Source organism: Rattus norvegicus, chromosome Y, assembly GCF_036323735.1.
Source record: "Rattus norvegicus strain BN/NHsdMcwi chromosome Y, GRCr8, whole genome shotgun sequence".
NCBI classification, from domain to species: Eukaryota; Metazoa; Chordata; class Mammalia; order Rodentia; family Muridae; genus Rattus; species Rattus norvegicus.
This window is the reverse complement of record NC_086040.1, coordinates 41,076,745-41,094,332: the sequence shown is the minus strand read 5'-3', so window position 1 is coordinate 41,094,332 and position 17,588 is coordinate 41,076,745. Positions and strand designations below refer to the sequence as shown.

The following is a 17,588-nucleotide window of genomic DNA, read 5'->3' as shown; positions in this document are numbered from 1 at the left end:
GTATTTGACATGCTGTATCTGTGTCTCTCAGTAAATATCTTTATCCAGTTCCTGGAAGAATGCACTTATTAGCTTTATCAATCTTATCTAGTTCTGGTGGCTGATGTATATAAATAATTTTGGAGGCTTCTACACTTACGTTGTTAGGCGGAATGTTAACAAGGATTCTCCCCAACTATGTCAAGAATGTAGAATTCACAGATGACAATGTAAATAGACTCCCTCCTGTTTTTATGAACCTATTGAAGTAGACATTTAACTGGTCCTCAAGCCATTCTTCTCCCCTGCCCATCATCTGGTAGATTACATTTGGCCTTAAGAAAGAATCATGGTAAAACATCCTAAACACTCAAGTCTGGCCATGGGAACACTAGAAGATAGATAGGGTAGTACTGATATCAAATGGGAGTAGAGAACCGAATTAAAAAATCCATGTTATACTTTGATTTCCTGATGTCTGGTAATTTTTTTGTTAAAAAAAAAAGGATTTGGGAATTCATCATTTGAAATAGGTACACAGTAGTTACAGTGTTGTACTCATTCTATAGCTGGGCCCCCTTTGTGACCAAAATCATTGCAGAAAATTTAATTGGAAAACAGAATTTTTGATTACACAATGAGGAACATTTACAAAGTCCCCTATCAAGGAATTTACAGTAAGAAATTGAAATACAATATTCATTCAATTAAAGGTTGTAGAGAAAATACTGGCATTTGGGAAAGAAAGAAAACACAGAAAATTGAACTTTATGTCACAGGAATGAACCTGGGAATAAAAATATTATCTAGAAGTATTTCCTACACTCCATGTTCCTAAATCGTTTCTACCCATGCTAAGCCCCTGGCTAACTTTCTACATTCAGAGCATGTAACGACTAGAGAAGCAGAAAGAAGTCTCTACTTTAGAGTGATGTAGTACATACAGGTTTCCACTGTGTTTCCTGAGACATACCTGGGAAAGGCACTCTTGAATCTGGTCAATGTAAGGAAGTGTTCAGCATGTAGATCACGGTAGTGCTCAGTGACATTATCATTAGAACCTGCCTGAAAACTCTCTTATAATCTGGTGACCCCTAGCTCCTTCTGTTGTCATGACTGCAACTGCCTCTCAGATTTTCCTTTAATACCTCTAAGGTTTACTATTTGGCCTAATTCAGAGACAATTTGGAAGTGAGAAAAAAGAGGATGAAGGATATGAAATGGAGAGAAGGAAGCTGGCCTTCTGTTTTGGTATAAAAAAACAGGGAAAATTATGTGGTGCTTGGGAAAGTTTAGTATGTCCTTGTTAGTTGTTGAGGGGTAACTCTGAAGAGATAGCCTTTATCTTCACCTTCCACATAAGGGAATTAAGAGCCGGGAGCCTCTCAGAAGCATCTGGACTTCCCTTTTCTTTTGCTTTCTGGAAGTCAGAGAGTTTATTTCATTCATTCCTTTATTCCAAAGTCAAGTGTTGTGAATGGCACAGTTGTATCCCTGACAGGTCATGGACTTTATACTTTTTCTCAAAAAGAGAAAGTTACTTAGGAAGATGGGAAGGACAAGCATTATGTCCGCAGCTCAGAGTAAACTCTTCAATGTTTTGGATACCTATAGTGCAGTTTCTGTCTGATACTTCTATCTGGGAGAGAGAAGTGCTCTAGTTCAGATATCATCATCTTAGTCTTACCACTTGTATTACTCTGACTATCATTGTAGATTTCCAAGTCAACAGGTATAATTAGTTGGCAGTTTACTTTTATTTTATATCTTTCATTATTTAGCAAATTTTATTGCTTTTTTAACTGGATGTTTCTATATTTTCATTTAAAATGTTATTTCCTTTCCCAGTTTCCTGCCTAAAAGATCATTTACTAGTTACCCTGCCCTTCTGCTATAACCCTCCTTATTACCCCTTGACATTACCTTGAACTTGGAGTCAAACCTAGGGAGGACCAAGGACTTCTCCTTCCATTGGTGCCCACCAAGTCTATTCTCTTCCACATATGCAGTTGGAGCCATAGCTCTGTCCATGTACATTCTTTGAATATTGTTCTAGTATCAGAAAGCTCTGGTTCATTGGCATTGTTGTTCTTGTAGTGTTAAAGCCCTTCAGCTCTTGTAATCTTTTTTTAAAATCTAAAAATAAGAAGTCCATTTCCAGTTTACTGGTATGCCACTAGCATTCACTTCTGTATTTGTATAATCTAGCTGTGTCTCTCAGGAAATATCTATATCTGACAGAATGCATTTCTTACCTCCATCAATCTTGTGTAGTTTCGGTGGCTGATGTATATATATATGTACTTTTGTTGGCTCCTACAGCTATAATTTTAGCTGGAATTTTAACATGAATTCTGCGCATCTAGGTCAAGACTGTAGAATCAACAAATGGCAACACCAATTAGACTCCATCCTGTTCTTTTGAAACTAATTATATTGAGGCTTCACTGGTCCTCAAGTCATTCCTCTCGCTTTCCATCCTCCTATATCTTATGTTTGACTTTAATAATGAATCATGGTAAAATATCCAAAACCCTCAAGTATGGCAATGAAACACAGGAAGGTAGATATTGCGGAACTGATATCAAGTGGGACTAGAGAAACGAATTAAATATTCCATGTGGTACTTTCCTTTATTGATGTCTGGTAATTTTTGGATAGAATAAGGATTTGGGAGTGTGTCATTGAAGTATGTATACAGTATTTACACTGTTATGCTCATTCTATAATTGGGCCACCTCTGTTGCCAAAAATCATTGCAGAAATGGAATTGGAAAAAAGAATTTTTGAGTACACATTCAGGAATATTATAAAGTCCCCTATTGTGGAATGTACAATAAGAAAATTTAATATAATATTCATTCCATTACAGGACTATAGGGAAAATCCTAGTGTTTGGGAAACAGATAAATCTGAGAAAATTGAACTTGACCTGGGAATAAAATTATTATCCACATTCATTTCCTCCACTCTAGGTTCCTAAATCTTTTCTACCCATGCCAAGTCCCTAGCTATCTTTCACCATTCAGAGCATGTAATCATTAAGGAAGCCAAGAGAATTCCCTAGCTTTAGAGATCAAGTATGTAAAGTTTTCCACTGTGTCACAGGAGACACTCCTGTGAAGTGCACCCTTGAATCTACTCAATGTTAGTAAAGCAGTTCAGCAGGTAGTCCATGGCAATTCTCAGTGATATCATCATTGGGCCCTCCCTGAAAAATCTCTTACATCCTGGAGAGCCCTAGCTTCTTCTGTGATGTCACAAGTATTGTCGTGTCTTCAACTGCACCTCAGAAATTCCTTCAGTACCTCTAGGATTTACCAATTAGCCTTCTGTTCAGAGTAAACAGCCATTTGGGAGGGAGAACAAAGAGGATGAAGATATCAGAGATGGGGAGAAGGAAGCTGGCCTTCTGTCTTGGTATAAAAGTAAAGAAGAAATATGTGGATCTTGGGAAAATCCCCTGGGAAGATGGTTTAATTCTTTTGTTCTATGGGTTCACCAAGCTCATGGAGAAGATGCTGAACATCCTAAAGACCTTTTGCCAGATGGCAAAGTTTCTAGATACCCCTTATTAGATTTTGATGGTCCTGGGGATTGTATGGCTGATGGTAAATGTTTACCAGAATGAGTGCTAGAGCCAGGTTGATGTTAAGATGCTTTAGAAGACATGGAAATTTTTTATATACTTGGGCTAATGGCACAAGGTCTACATGATTTTTTTTCGATGTGGACTGCCCTTCAGACCTTTGTAAATATAAAAAAAAGGTTTTGTATCTTTGAAGTCTAATTTGCACAGTGACAAATCACTTTGAGCATGGAGAACACTTTCTGGAGCACTAGAGAGGGGTGAAGAAATTCCCTGAAACCTAGGGCAGATGGTGAACATGCCTTTTCAGTTGAAGGAAGAGTTACTTGAGCATCTTGGGACAATATGGAATGTCCGGCATGCCCTTGTAAGGATTGGCAACTTTCCACAATTCCTTAGTCTTTTTTGAAAATTCCTTGTCCCTTTGGGCAGATGGAGAAGGTGTGAGATGCACCTTAGTAGTAGTTGTAGCTTTTGGTGTCTCTTCGGCAGCAGAAGATGGCACAAGATCCCTTTTGGCAGAAGGGGGAAGGTTGAAACTGTCTCCCTTAGAGGAGAAATTTCTAAAGACTCCATCAAAAGGATAAAATCTTAACCCTTTGTTTCTAGAAACTCGATGCCTGTGGTCCAATTTGGTATACAGAGAATGTCAAGTATTTCTCCACAGAGTGGACATGTGAAATAAATCTAATTGGGTAGATGGGGATAGTTGTAAAGCATGCTGTTCAGATGCAGTAGATCCTACGACATCCTTCTCACATGAGGAAGGTCTTAATGTATCGTGTATATATGTGGAAATCCTGACTGTGATGTCAGAATGGGGGGAATGTATTAGAGCTACCTCTGAGATGTGACCTCTCCTACAGAAACAGGGGCATATGTGAGAGGTCTGAGACTCTCATGAGCAGATAAGGAGGTTCTAGACATCGTTGTGTAACTGTGTAAGTTCCAAGAAAAATTCCCTCTGCAGGAAAAATGGAAAGAGACTTTCATATTGAAGTATTGAAGTGTCAGGTTCCCTACCCTGCTTGATAGGCAAAACAGGTTCCAAGGCCCCTTCAGGAGATAAGGTAAAATTGAAAGGCTTTTAGGTATTTGGCAGGTGTTCTGGGTCAGTTTGTGGGTATAAAGAAGGACTGGAAACCCTTTGTGCATATTTGGAAGAGTGTGTAGCATCTTCTGTAGTTGGGGAAGATGGCTGATCTTGAGGAGATTAAGAAGTTCCTATAGTCATCTGTGAAGTTTGCGGAGGTCATATCCATTCTTTGCACAAATGGAATCCAAGGAATCCCTTTCCTCAGATGTCGAGGATGCTACAGACACTGATGTTTGCATATCATGTTCCCCTACTCCTCGTTCATATATGGCTGGATCCATAACCTTCTCTACAGATGCAATATGTCCTAGAACATCTTTTGTACACGTGTTGCGTCCACAAGCCATTTCTAAATATGTGGCTGTGGGTAGAACTCCTTTTGTAGATGTTTCTTGTCCTGCAGTCTCTTTTTGAGATAGAGTACTACTCAGAGAATCATGCTCAGTTTTGGGAAATTCTAGCATCTCTGATGTACATGTGGAAAATTTTGGAGCCCCTCTTTTCAGGACAGAATGACATAGAGTCCCCTGAGGAGGAAGTGTATGTTTTATCTTCTCTGTACATTGTATCAATATGGAGTCTGCATGGCTCATTGACAGTGTGTTATGATAAACTTCTCTCTTTTGGGCCTGATGACAAGTCAGGAGGGTCCTTTTTGGTGGTAGAGGATATTTGAATATTTCTCTGTTTTATAGGGACATTGGAAGTACTGGGGGAGATGGTGAGGTTGCTAGATCATATTTTTTATGTGAAGAAGGCACAAGAGTTCCTTATGTGGACTCACAATTTTCTAACATATCTTGTGTGGGTGTGGAACTCTCAAGAGCCCTTTCAAAAACTGGCAATCATTCTTGATCTAATGGTGTACATGCAGAAAGTTTTGTCTCTGCTTGGGCTCTTATGTGATTTATGAGGTTGACTTGAGGATTTATGACTGTATTTTGCCCCCCTTGGATCATAAGTGATGATTTAAGTCCTTTTTTAATAGTAGAGGACTTTGAAGTTCCTCTTGGATTAATAGGGATTTCAGAAATCCCCGTTGTCAGCAGAATCAGTTTTTAACTCATTTTACCAGAAGCAGATTGCATAAGGCACTTTGGTGGAGATGGGGGACATTTTGAGTGTCTTTGTGAGTGGACATAGCTCTCTGCCAAGCTTCGGCAGTTGGCGAAGGTATTAAAGTCTCGTGTTGACTCCTCCATTGTTGGTGGGATTGCAGACTGGTACAAACATTATGGAACTCAGTCTGGAGGTTCCTCAGAAAATTGGACATTGAACTGCCTGAGGATCCAGCTATACCTCTCTTGGGCATATACCCAAAAGATACCCCAGCATATAAAAAAGACATGTGCTCCACTATGTTCATAGCAGCCTTATTTATAATAGCCAGAAGCTGGAAAGAACCCAGATGCCCTTAAACAGAGGAATGGATACAGAAAATGTGGTATATCTACACAATGGAATATTTCTCAGCTATCAAAAACAATGACTTTACGAAATTCATAGGCAAATGGTTGGGACTGGAAAGTATCCTCCTGAGTAAGGTTACCCAATCGCAGAAAAACACACATGGTATGAACTCATTGATAAGTGGCTATTATCCCAAATGCTTGAATTACCCTGGATGCCTAGAACAAATGAAACTCAAGACGCATGATGAAAATGTGAATGCTTCATTCCTTCTTTAAAAGGGGAACAAGAGTACACTTGGCAGGGAATAGAGAGGCAAAGATTAATACAGAGACAGAAGGAACACCCATTCAGAGCCTGCCCCACATGTGGCCCATACATACACAGCCATCAAATTAGACAAGATGGATGAAGCAAAGAAGTGCAGGCCGTCAGGAGCCGGATGTAGATCTCTCCTGAGAGACACAGCCAGAATACAGCAAACACAGAGGCGAATGGCAGCAGCAAACCGCTGAACTGAGAATAGGACCCCTGTTGAAGGAATCAAAGAAAGAACTGGAAGAACTTGAAAGGGCTCGAGACCCCATATGAACAACAATACCAACCAACCAGAGCTTCAAGGGACTAAGCCACTACCTAAAGACAATACATGGACTGACCCTGGACTCTAACCTCATAGGTAGCAATGAATATGGTAGTAAGAGCACCAGTGGAATGGGAAGCCCTGGGTCCTGCTAAGACAGAACAGCCAGTGAACTAGATTGTTCGGGGTAGGGCGGCAATGCGGGGAGGATGGAGAGGGGAACACCCAGAAGGAAGGGGAGGGGGATGGGGGATGTTTGCCTGGAAACCGGAAAGGGAATAACACTGGAAATGTATATAAGAAATACTCAAGTTAATAAAAAAAATATAAGCTCGTGTTGAAAGGGGGCAGAACTTAATACATTTGTGGAATATGGAAATCAATGGATTACCTTTTAAGCAGAAGATTTGCAGACCTCTTTATTTGATGGGACCTAACATATCTTGTGTGGGTGTGGAACTCTCAAGAGCCCCTTCAAAAACTGGCAGTCATTCTTGATCTAATGGTGTACATGCAGAAAGTTTTGTCACTCCTCTTCTGTTATGTGTGTTATGAGGTTGGCTTGAGAATTTGTGACTGTATTTTGCCCCCCTTGGATCATAACTGATGATTTAAGTCCTTTTTTAATAGTAGAGGTCTTTGAAGTTCCTCTTGGATTAATAGTGATTTCAGAAATCCCTGTTGTCAGCAGAATCAATTTTCAACTCATTTTACCCGAAGCAGATTGCATAAGGCACTTTGGTGGAGATGGGGGACATCTTTGAGTGTCTTTGTGAGTGGACAAAGCTCTCTGCCAAGTTTTGGCAGTTGGCGAACATATTAAAGTCTCATGCAGAGAGTGGGCAGGACTTAATCCATTTGTGGAATATGGAAATCATTGAGATTACCTTTAAGAGAAGAAGATGTGCAGACCATTTTGTTTGATGGGGCTTGTTGTACCTCCCCTCGACCAGAGGGGTCTTCTCCAACACATTTGGAGGAGAATTGGAAAGACTGGAGACCTGCAGGATAGGGAATGAACATTTGAAACTCCTTTGGAAACTCTGTGAGACAGAAGAGTGGACAATACTGAGACCTCAGGGAATGAGAGACTGCCACCTCCGCCCACTTGTTCCCACAGGCCTAGCCCAAGAGGAAAGTGCATAGTGCATCTGGACACATGTATATAAGAGCAGTCAAGCTGCAGGAGCCCTGCAGTCCAAACTGCACCTGGATCTGAACTGGTCCTAACAGCATCCTACTCCCAAATCTCGTGTGGTGTGGTCAGACTGAGACCATCAGAGGGACAGAAACCCCTGAGAATTCTGCTCACATTCCTGACTTAAAAAAAAAAAAAAAACACCCAGCTCCATCTGGGCCTCCTGTGCCTGATAGGGACATGGGAGCAGTAGGGGCTGGACGTTTCTTCGTGCCTCTCATAAAGAACTGAAAGTCAGCCTGATTGATTCAGATTGGCTGTAAGCAAATAATTTTCTGTGCCTTGGAAAGGGTTTAAAATATTTTCATTAACTTTTGACATGAAATTAGTTAGGACTTTGAGAAAAGGGGGCAGAGAGGCCCTAGAACGTATGTATTTATTTATTTATTTATTTTTTTGCTTTCTAGAGTCTAACTTCTTAAGTTGTTTGTACATTTTGAATATTACCCACTATCAGATAAAGGATTGGTAAAAATATTTTCCCAATCTGTTGGTTACAGCTTTGCACAAATGATGGTGTCTTTTACCTTACAGAAGCTTTCGTGTTTTATTAGGTCCTATTTGTCAATTTGTGATCTTAGAGCCTATATCATTGGTGTTTTGTTCAGGAAACTTTCCCTGTGCCCATGTGTTCAAGACTCATCCCAACCTTTTCTTCTATTAGTTTGAGTGATTCTGGTTTGATGTGTAGGTCCTTGATTCACTTGTACTGAAGCTTTGTACATGGTCATAAAAATGGTATAATTTGCATTCTTGTACAAGCTGACTTTTAGTTGAACCAGCACTAATTGGAAAATGCTATGTATCTTCCTTTGGAAGGTTCTATCTCCTTTGCCAAATATCAAATTATAGGTGTGTGGGTTCATTTCTGGGTCTTCAATTCTATTCCACTAGTCCATCCCTCTGTCTCTTTACAAATACCAAGCAGTTTTTATCACTATTGCTCTGTAAAACTGCTTGAGTTAAGGAGTGATGATTCCTCCAGAAATTCTTTTATTGTTGAGGATAGTTATAGCTGTCCTGGCATTTTCTTATTCCAAATGAATTTGCAAATTGCTATTTCTATCTTTATTAAAGAATTCAGTTGGATTTTTGATGGATATTGCATTGCATTGAATGTGTACATTGCTATTGGAAAAATAGTCATCTTCCCTATATTAATCTTGTCAATCCATGAGCAAGGAAGCTCTTTCTATCTTCTGAGATCTTTCTCAATTTCTTTCTTCAGATACTTGAACTTCTTGTCATACAGATAATTCACCTGCTTGGTTAATCTCACACCACGATATTTTACATTAATTGGGACTATTGTGAAGTGTGTGGTTTCATTATTTTCTTTCTTAGCCTGTTTATCCATTGAGGAGAGGAAGGGTCCTGGTATGTTTGAGTTAATTTTATACCCTGACACATTATTGAAGTTGTTTATCAGGTTAAGAAGTTCTCTGGTTAAACTTTTGGGGTCAATAAGTGTATACACCTCATCTGGCAAGGAAGACACAACATTGTCGGATTCTTCTCTACAGCCTTTATGGCAATACCACCTCTTTGGTGGTACAGGGACCTCTAACGGCAAAAGCACTTGCCTTCTATACACAACAGGCTGTGGCTATGCTAATTGTCCTTCAGGGATTGGCTGAGAATGAATCACCCCACTATCACCCCTGCTACTTTTCCTTCAGGTATTGGCGGCGCATGAATTCCTCATTAGCTTATTACCATCCCGTCAAACTGATGCCAGGGGCAAAACCCGCACATGTGCAGTATCTTTGGTCACAAGAGGAGGGCGCCGGATCACCTAATTACCCTACAGCCACCCTGGCAAGGAGACAAGCCTGTGCATATGCAATAAATCGTTTACTTCCAGACGGGACTAGATTTCGGCACCATTTATGCTTTACCTCAACGCTCCCTACAATGAAGTGTTGTTGAATTTTGTCAAATGCTTTCTCAGCATCTAATGAAATGACCATGTGTCCTTATCTTTGAGTTTGTTTATATGTTACATAGCATTGACGGTTTTCTGTATATGGAAACATCTCTGCATCCCTGATCATGATGGATGATTGTTTTTTAGATTCGGTTCACAAGAATTATATTGAGTATTTTTGCGTCAATATTCATAGAGGAAATTGGTCTGAAGTTCTTTTTCTTTGTTGGATCTTTGTGTGGTTTAGGCAGTTAACATGATCTACCTGTGTCTCTCAGGAAATATCTATATCTGATTGCTTGCAGAATTTACTTTTTAGATACATCAATCTTATCTAGTTTTGGTGGCAGAGGTATATATATATATATATATATATATATATATATATATATATATATATATATATATATACTTTTGATGGCTCCTACAGCTATGTGGTTAGATGGAAGTGTAACATGGATTCTGCGCAACTAGTTCAAGAATGTAGAGTTGAGAATTGACACAAATAGAATCCCTCTTGTCTTATGTTTCTACTGAAATTGAGGTTATACTGGTCCTCAAGCCATTCTTATTTCTACCCATCTTCTCTTATCTTATGTTTGGCCTTCAGAGACAATGATGGTAAAACATCCGACCCTCCAGTCTAGCAATGGGGACACAGGAAGATAGATAGTGTAGTACTGACTCCAAATAGTGCTAAAAAAGTGATTTCTATAGTCATTTTGTCCTTTGCTTTGATGAAAATGGAATTAGAAACAATTTTTGAGTACACATACAGGAATATTAAAGTCTCTTTTCAAGGAATGTACAATGAGAAAGTGAAATACAATATTCATTCAATTAAGGTCTGTAGGCAAAATACTGGACTTTGGGAAATAGAGAAAACCTGGGATACTGAACTGTAAGTCGCAGGAATGTACCTGGGAATAAAATATTATCTGGAAGAGTTTCCTCCACTCTATGTTCCTAAATCTTTTCTTGCCATGCTAAGCACCTGACTAACTTTGTTCATTCAGAGCATGTACCCACTAATGAAGCAAAGGGAAGTCTCTACCTTTAGAGAGAATTAGTATGTAAAGGTTTCCACTGTGTCACAGGAGAAACTTCTGGAAATGGCACCCTCAAATATGGTCATTGCAAGGGAAGCTGTTTAGTAGGTAGGCTATGGCAATTCTCAGTGACATCATCATTAGTCCTCCCTGAAAAATCTCTTGTATCCTGGAGAGCCCAAGCTTCTTCTGTGATGTCACAAGTGTTGTCATGACTGCAACTGCCTCTCAGATTCTCCTTCAGTACCTCTAGGGTTTACAAATTGGCAACTAATCGGGGGTAAACAGCCATTTGGGAGGGAGAACACAAAGGATGAAGTGACCAGACATGGGGAGTAGGAAGCTAGCCTTCTGTCTTGGTATAAAAAAAGGAAGGAATACGTGGTCAATGGGTAAGCTCTTTAAGTATTGTGTAGGGGTTGAGTAGGTTCACTGAAGAGATAACATTTATCTGAGCTTCACACTTATGGGAATCAGGAGCTGGGAGCCTCTCAGAAGCATCTGGACTTTTCTGCTTGTTATTTTTCTTGGGAGTCAGACAGTTTATGTATTTCATTTCTTTATCCCAAATGTCAGGTTTTGGTAGGGCACTCTAGTTTTTCCAAGGAGCTCATAGCTTTTATCCTTTTGCTAAGAAGGAAAGGTCCTAAAGAAGAAAGTAAGCAAGTATTGTGTCCTCAGCACAGAGTAAACTCCTGCATGCATTGGATTCTAATAATGCAGTTCATGTCTGACACGGAGATGTGGGAAGGAAAAGTGCTTTTAGATGAAACTTAATTATATCAGTCTTTCCACTTGTATTACTCTGAATACCATTCCATGACAGTGACCCCTTAAAATACTGAATCAATTGGTGTGATTAGCTGGCAGATTTATTTTCTTTTATTTCTATCATTTTTTTTTAGTTTTTAAACAAATTTTATTGCTTTTTTAATTGGATATTTCTAAATTTACATTTAAAATATTATTTCTTTTCCCAGTTTTCAGACTATATGATTCCTTACCGGTCCCCTTACCCTTTTCCTATAACCACCCTTACTGCCCCTGGACATTTACTTTACCGGGAGCCAAACCTAGGCAGGACCAAGGGTTCTCCTTCCATTGTTGTCCAACAAGGCCATCCTCTACAACATATGTAGTTGGAGACATAAGTATGTTCATGTACATTTTTTGAACATTGGTCTACTACCAGAAAGCTCTGCTTCATTAGCATTCTTGTTCTGAAGGGGTGGAAAGCACCTTCACCTCTTCTAATCCTTTCTCAAAATCTACCAACAAGAAGTCCATTTTCAGTTCACTTTTTGTCCACTAGGGTTCATGTTGTGGTTTGCCCTGAAGTTATCTGTGTTTGATACTAATTCCAATGCCCCAAGGTCAGCTGCATAGTCCTGTACTCAGGACTCAGGTTACTTCACCAGAACCACCTGCCTATTGAATTTGTGAAGTATATGTGAGTGGCAGGAACAGGATAGAAGGAGGGTTGTCATGGGAGGAGAAGGAAGAATGGGCGGGAGAGAAGTTTGAAAGAAGAGGAGAAGACTAGAGGAAAAAGGAGAGAAAGGAAGATGACAGAGTGAGAAGCCATGGTAAGTGAATTTAAGATTTTGCTCTGTGTATTTACATGTTATTATTAATGTTCCTAAGGGATGGATGGTACCCAGATTTGTATGTTTAAGTGGGCAATTATATCTATTCTACTAGATCAAAGATTATTGTGTTGTGTGTTTTTTTATGTGAGGGTTTGTGTATAGGAAAGTGTGTGGTGGCAAAAAACACTGTGCAGCCGAGGAGTGGGAATGTGTTTCCTCCAAGTTATCTAGCAGAGAATTTCAGATATATTGGTGCCAGAGTTAGGAGGGTAACAGGAAATTTTACTTTTTTATTTTCATATTTTTACAAAACACATTCTTTTCTGTATATAATATGCTCTAGCTGTGTCTCTCAAGAAATATTGGGGTTGGGGATTTAGCTCAGTGGTAGAGAGCTTGCCTAGGAAGCGCAAGGCCCTGGGTTCGGTCCCCAGCTCCAAAAAAAAAAAAAAAAAAAAAAAAGAAATATCTATATCTGTTGCCTGGCAGAATGCACTTCTTAGCGTCATCAATCTTATCTAATCTTATCTTATATATATATATCCTTTGCGTGGCTCCTGCCGCTACGTGGATAAGTAGAATTTTCACATGGATTGTGCTTAACTAAGTCAAGAATGTAGAATCCACAAAGGACAATGTCAAATAGACTCCCTCCTTTTCTTATGAACATATTGAAGTTGAGGTTTCCCTGGACCTCAAGACATTCCTCTCCCTGTCCTTCTTGTATCTTATTATTCCAGAAGAATGAATAATTGTAGAACAACCGCAAACCTCAAGTCTGGCCACGGGAACACAGTAAGGTAGATAATGCAGAACTGATATCAAATGGGACTAGAGAATCGAATTCTATAATCCATGTTGTCCTTTGCTTGACTGATCCCTGATAATTTTGGGATAAATTAAGGATTTGGGAGTTTATCATTTCAAGTAGGTACACAATATTTACACTCTTATACTCATTCTATAGCTAGGCCACATTTGTTGCCAAAATCATTCCAGAAATGGAATTGGAAAAAAAAAGTTTTGAGTACACATTCAGCAATATTTATAAAGTCCCATATCGAGGAATGTACAATACGAAAGTGAAATAAAATATACATTCAATTGAAGGTCTGTAGGGAAAATACTGGCCTTTGGGAAACGGAGAAAACCTACAAAATTGAACTGTATTTCACAAAATGTACCTGGTTATAAAATTAATATCCAGAAGAATCTCCTCCACTCCATGTTACAAGATCTTTTCTACCAATTCCAGGACCTTGACTAAATTTTCCCGTTCAGAGCATGTATCCACTAATAAAGCAAAGGGAAATCTCTAGCTTTAGAGAGATGGAGTAAATGTTTCCACTGAATCATAGGAGACAAACCAGGAAAGGGCACCCTCAACTCTGGTAAATGTAAAGAAAACTATTTAGCAGGGAGACAATGGCAGTTTTCAGTGACATCATCATTAGGCCCTGCCTGAAAAATCTCTTGTAACCTGGAGAGCTTTGTCTTCTTCTGTGATGTCACAAGTGTTGACATGACTGCATCTGCTTCTCAGGTATTCCTTCAGTACCTCTAGAGTTTAGTAAATGGCATCCATTTCAGAGTAAACAGCCATTTGGGAGTGAGAGCAAAGAGGATGAAGAGATCAGATATGGAGATAAGGAAGCTTCCCTTCTGTTTTGCTCTAAAAAAAGGAAGAAATATGTGTGCTTCTGAAAGCTCAGTGACTCCTTGGTACGGGTTGAGTGATATTTCTGAACAGATAGCACTGATCTGAGTCTTCCACAAATGGGAATCAGGATTTGGGGTCCTCTCAGAAGCATCTGGACTTCCCTGTTCTTATGGGTCCTGGAAATCAGAGAGTTTATATCATTCATATATATCAAAAGCCAAGTGATGGGAAGGGCACAGTTGTTTTCCTGAGAGCATATGGCCTTAATTCTTTTTGACAAGAAGAGAAAGGACCTAAGGAAGAAAGGAAGGACAAGTATTGTGTCCCTAGCTCAGAGTAAACTCCTCCATGCTTTAGATATCTATTGTGCAGTTTGTGTCTGATACAGATATCTGGGAGAGAGAAGTGTTTCTAGTTGAGCCTTCACCATCCTAGTCTTTCCACTATTATATCTGTAACTACCATACCCTGACAGTGATCCATTAGATTTCTGAGTCAACATCTGTGTTTGTGTTTAGCTGTCAGTTTTCTTTTCATTTATTTCTTATATTTTTTTTTTATTTTTACAAATTTTATTTGTTTTTTTAAACAAATAATTATGTACATTTACATTTAAAATATTATTTCTTTCAAGAGTTTACTACCATAAGATACCTAACTGGTCCCTCTCCTGTTCTTCTATAAACTAACTTACTGTCCTTTCACATTTATTTTAACTGTGAGTCAAACCAAGGGAAGGACCAAGGCCTTCTACTTCCATTGGTGCCCAAAAAGCCATCCTCTGCTACATATGCAGTTGGATTCATAGGTCTGTCCAAGTACAGATTTTGAATATTGGTTTAGTACCAGAAAGCTCTGGTTCATTAGCATTTTTTTTTCTTTCGGTGTTGAAAGCTCCTTCAGCTCTTGTTATTCGTTCTCAGAATCTACCAACAAGAGGTCCATTTCAGTTCACCTGTTTGCCACTAGCATTCTATTCTTTATTTGAAATGCTCTAGCTGTTTCTCTCAGGACATATGTATATCAGTTTCCTGGCCAATAGCAATAGCACTACTTAGCTTCATCACTCTTATCTAGTTTTGTTGTCTGAAAAGAAAATATATATATATATATATATATATATATATATATATATATATATATATATATATGGTGGTTAGGTGGAATGTCAACATGGATTCTGTGCAACTATGTAAAGAATGTAGAAATTGTAGAAATTACTAATGTCAATGTCTAATAGACTCACTCCTATACTTATGAAGGTATTGAAGTTGAGGTTTCACTGTCCCTCAGGCCTTCCTTTTCCTGCCCATACCCCTGTTTCTTTTATTTGGCCTTTAAAAGAATCATGGTAACGCATCTAAAACTTTCAAGGCTGGCCATGGGACCACAGGAAGGTACATAATGTAGTACAGTTATCAAATTTGATTAGAGAACCGAAATGTATAGTCCATGTGGTCCTTTGCTTTATTGATGTATGGATATCTTTGGATAAAATAAGGATTTGGGAGTTTATCATTTGAAGTAAGTACACAGTATTCACACTATTATACTCACTCTATAGCCAGGCCACATTTGTTTCTAATATCATAGCAGAAAATGGAATTGGAAAACAGTAATTTAGAGTACACATTCAGAAATATTTATAAAGTCCCCTATCAAGGAATGTACAATAAGAAAGTGAAATACAATATTCATTCACCTAAAGGTCTATAGCGAAAATACTGGCCATTATAAAACAGAGAAAACCTAGAAAATGGAACTGTATGTCACAGGAATGGACATGGGAATAAAAATATTATCCAGAAGAATCTCCTACACTCCCAAGTTCCTACATCATTACTACCCATGTCAGGACCCTGACTAACTTTCTCCATTCAGAGCATGTAACCACTGTCGAAGCAAAGAGAAGACCCTAGCTTTAGAGAATTGGAGTACATAAAGGTTTCCCCTATGTCACGGGAGACATACCTGGAAAGGCACTCTTGAAACTGGTCAATGTAAAGAAAGCTGTTTACAGGTAGGCCATGGCAGTTCTCAGAGACATTCATCATTAGGCCCTCCATGAAAAATCTCTTGTATCCTGGAGAGCCCTAGCTTCTCCTGTGATGTCACAAGTGTCTGCAAATGCCTCTTGGATATTCCTTCAGTGCCGATAAGGTTTACTAATTCTCCTGTATTTCAGAGGAAATATCAATTTGGGAGTGAGAACAAAGAATATGAAAAGCTCAGAGATGGGGAGAACAAAGATGGTCTTCTTTCTTGGTATAAAACAAAGGAAGAAATATGTTGACCCTGGGAAATCTCACTGACTCTTTGCTAGGAGTTGAGTAGGTACGTTGAAGAAATACAATTGATCTGACCCTTCCACACATGGGTTCAGGGGCTCGGAACCTGTCAAAACTAACTGGACTTCTCTCCTTCTAATGGTTCCTTTAAGTCAGAGAGTTTATATCATTAATATATTTATCAAAAAAGCCAGGTGTAGGGGAGGGCAATGTCCTTTTCCTTACAGCTCATGCCTTTTATTTTTTTGCCCAAAAGAAAAGGGTCCTAAGGAAGAAGTGAAAGACAATTAATGTGTCCTCAGCTCAGAGGAATCTCCTTGATTATTTGAATACCTATAGTGCACTTTGTGTTTGATACTGGGATTTGGGAGTGAGATGTGTTTATAGTTCATCATATCAGTCTTTTTGCTAGGATTACTCTGACAGCCATTGCCTGATTGTGACCCTTTAGATTTCTCATTCAATATGTATGATTCGATGGCAGTTTTCTTATTTTTAACTTAGTTAATATTTATTATTTTTAGCAAGATTTTTTTTTGCTTTTTTAATTTGATTTTCCATATTTACATTTCAAATATTTTCCTTTCCCAGATTGCTTTCCATGAGATCCCTAACCGGTCCCCATGCCCTTTTTGTATAATCCCTCTTATTGCTCTTTGACATTCCATTGAATTGGTAATAATACCTAGTTTAGACCAAGGGCATCTCATTCAATTGGTGACCAACAAGACCATTCTCTGCTACATATGAAGTGGGAGCCATAGGTCTATCCATGTACAATCTTTGAATATTTGTATACTACCAGAAAACTCTGGTTTGATGGCATGTTTTTCCTTATAGGATTAAAAGCTCCTTCAGCTCTTGTAACCCTTCTCAAAATCTACCAACAAGAGATCGGTTTTCAGTTCACTGGTTGGCCACTACCATTCACTTCTGTATTTGACATGCTCTAACTGTGTCTCTCAGGATAGACCTATATCCGTTTCTTCTAATCATGCAATAATAAGATTCATCCATCTTATCTAGTTTTGCTGGCTAATATATCTATCTCTATCTCTATCTATATCCATATCTATAATCTGTATATCTATATATCTGTATATCTATATATCTATATATCTGTATATCTATATATCTATAAATCTATATCCGTATATCTATATATCTATATATCTATATGTCTATAAATCATATATATATCATCTATATACACACATAGA

The 17,588-nt window shown here is 38.7% G+C and overlaps 1 long non-coding RNA gene across 1 annotated transcript in view; it reads right to left on the bottom strand.

Moving 5' to 3' along the window:
* The window catches only part of LOC134484393 (uncharacterized), a 194,101-nt gene extending 177,956 nt beyond the window's left edge, over positions 1–16,145 (bottom strand). The window contains exon 1 of the long non-coding RNA XR_010061835.1: positions 16,052–16,145. This is a non-coding gene — a long non-coding RNA (uncharacterized LOC134484393). The remainder of the gene's footprint in view (positions 1–16,051) is intronic.
* Positions 16,146–17,588: the final 1,443 nt, after the last annotated feature.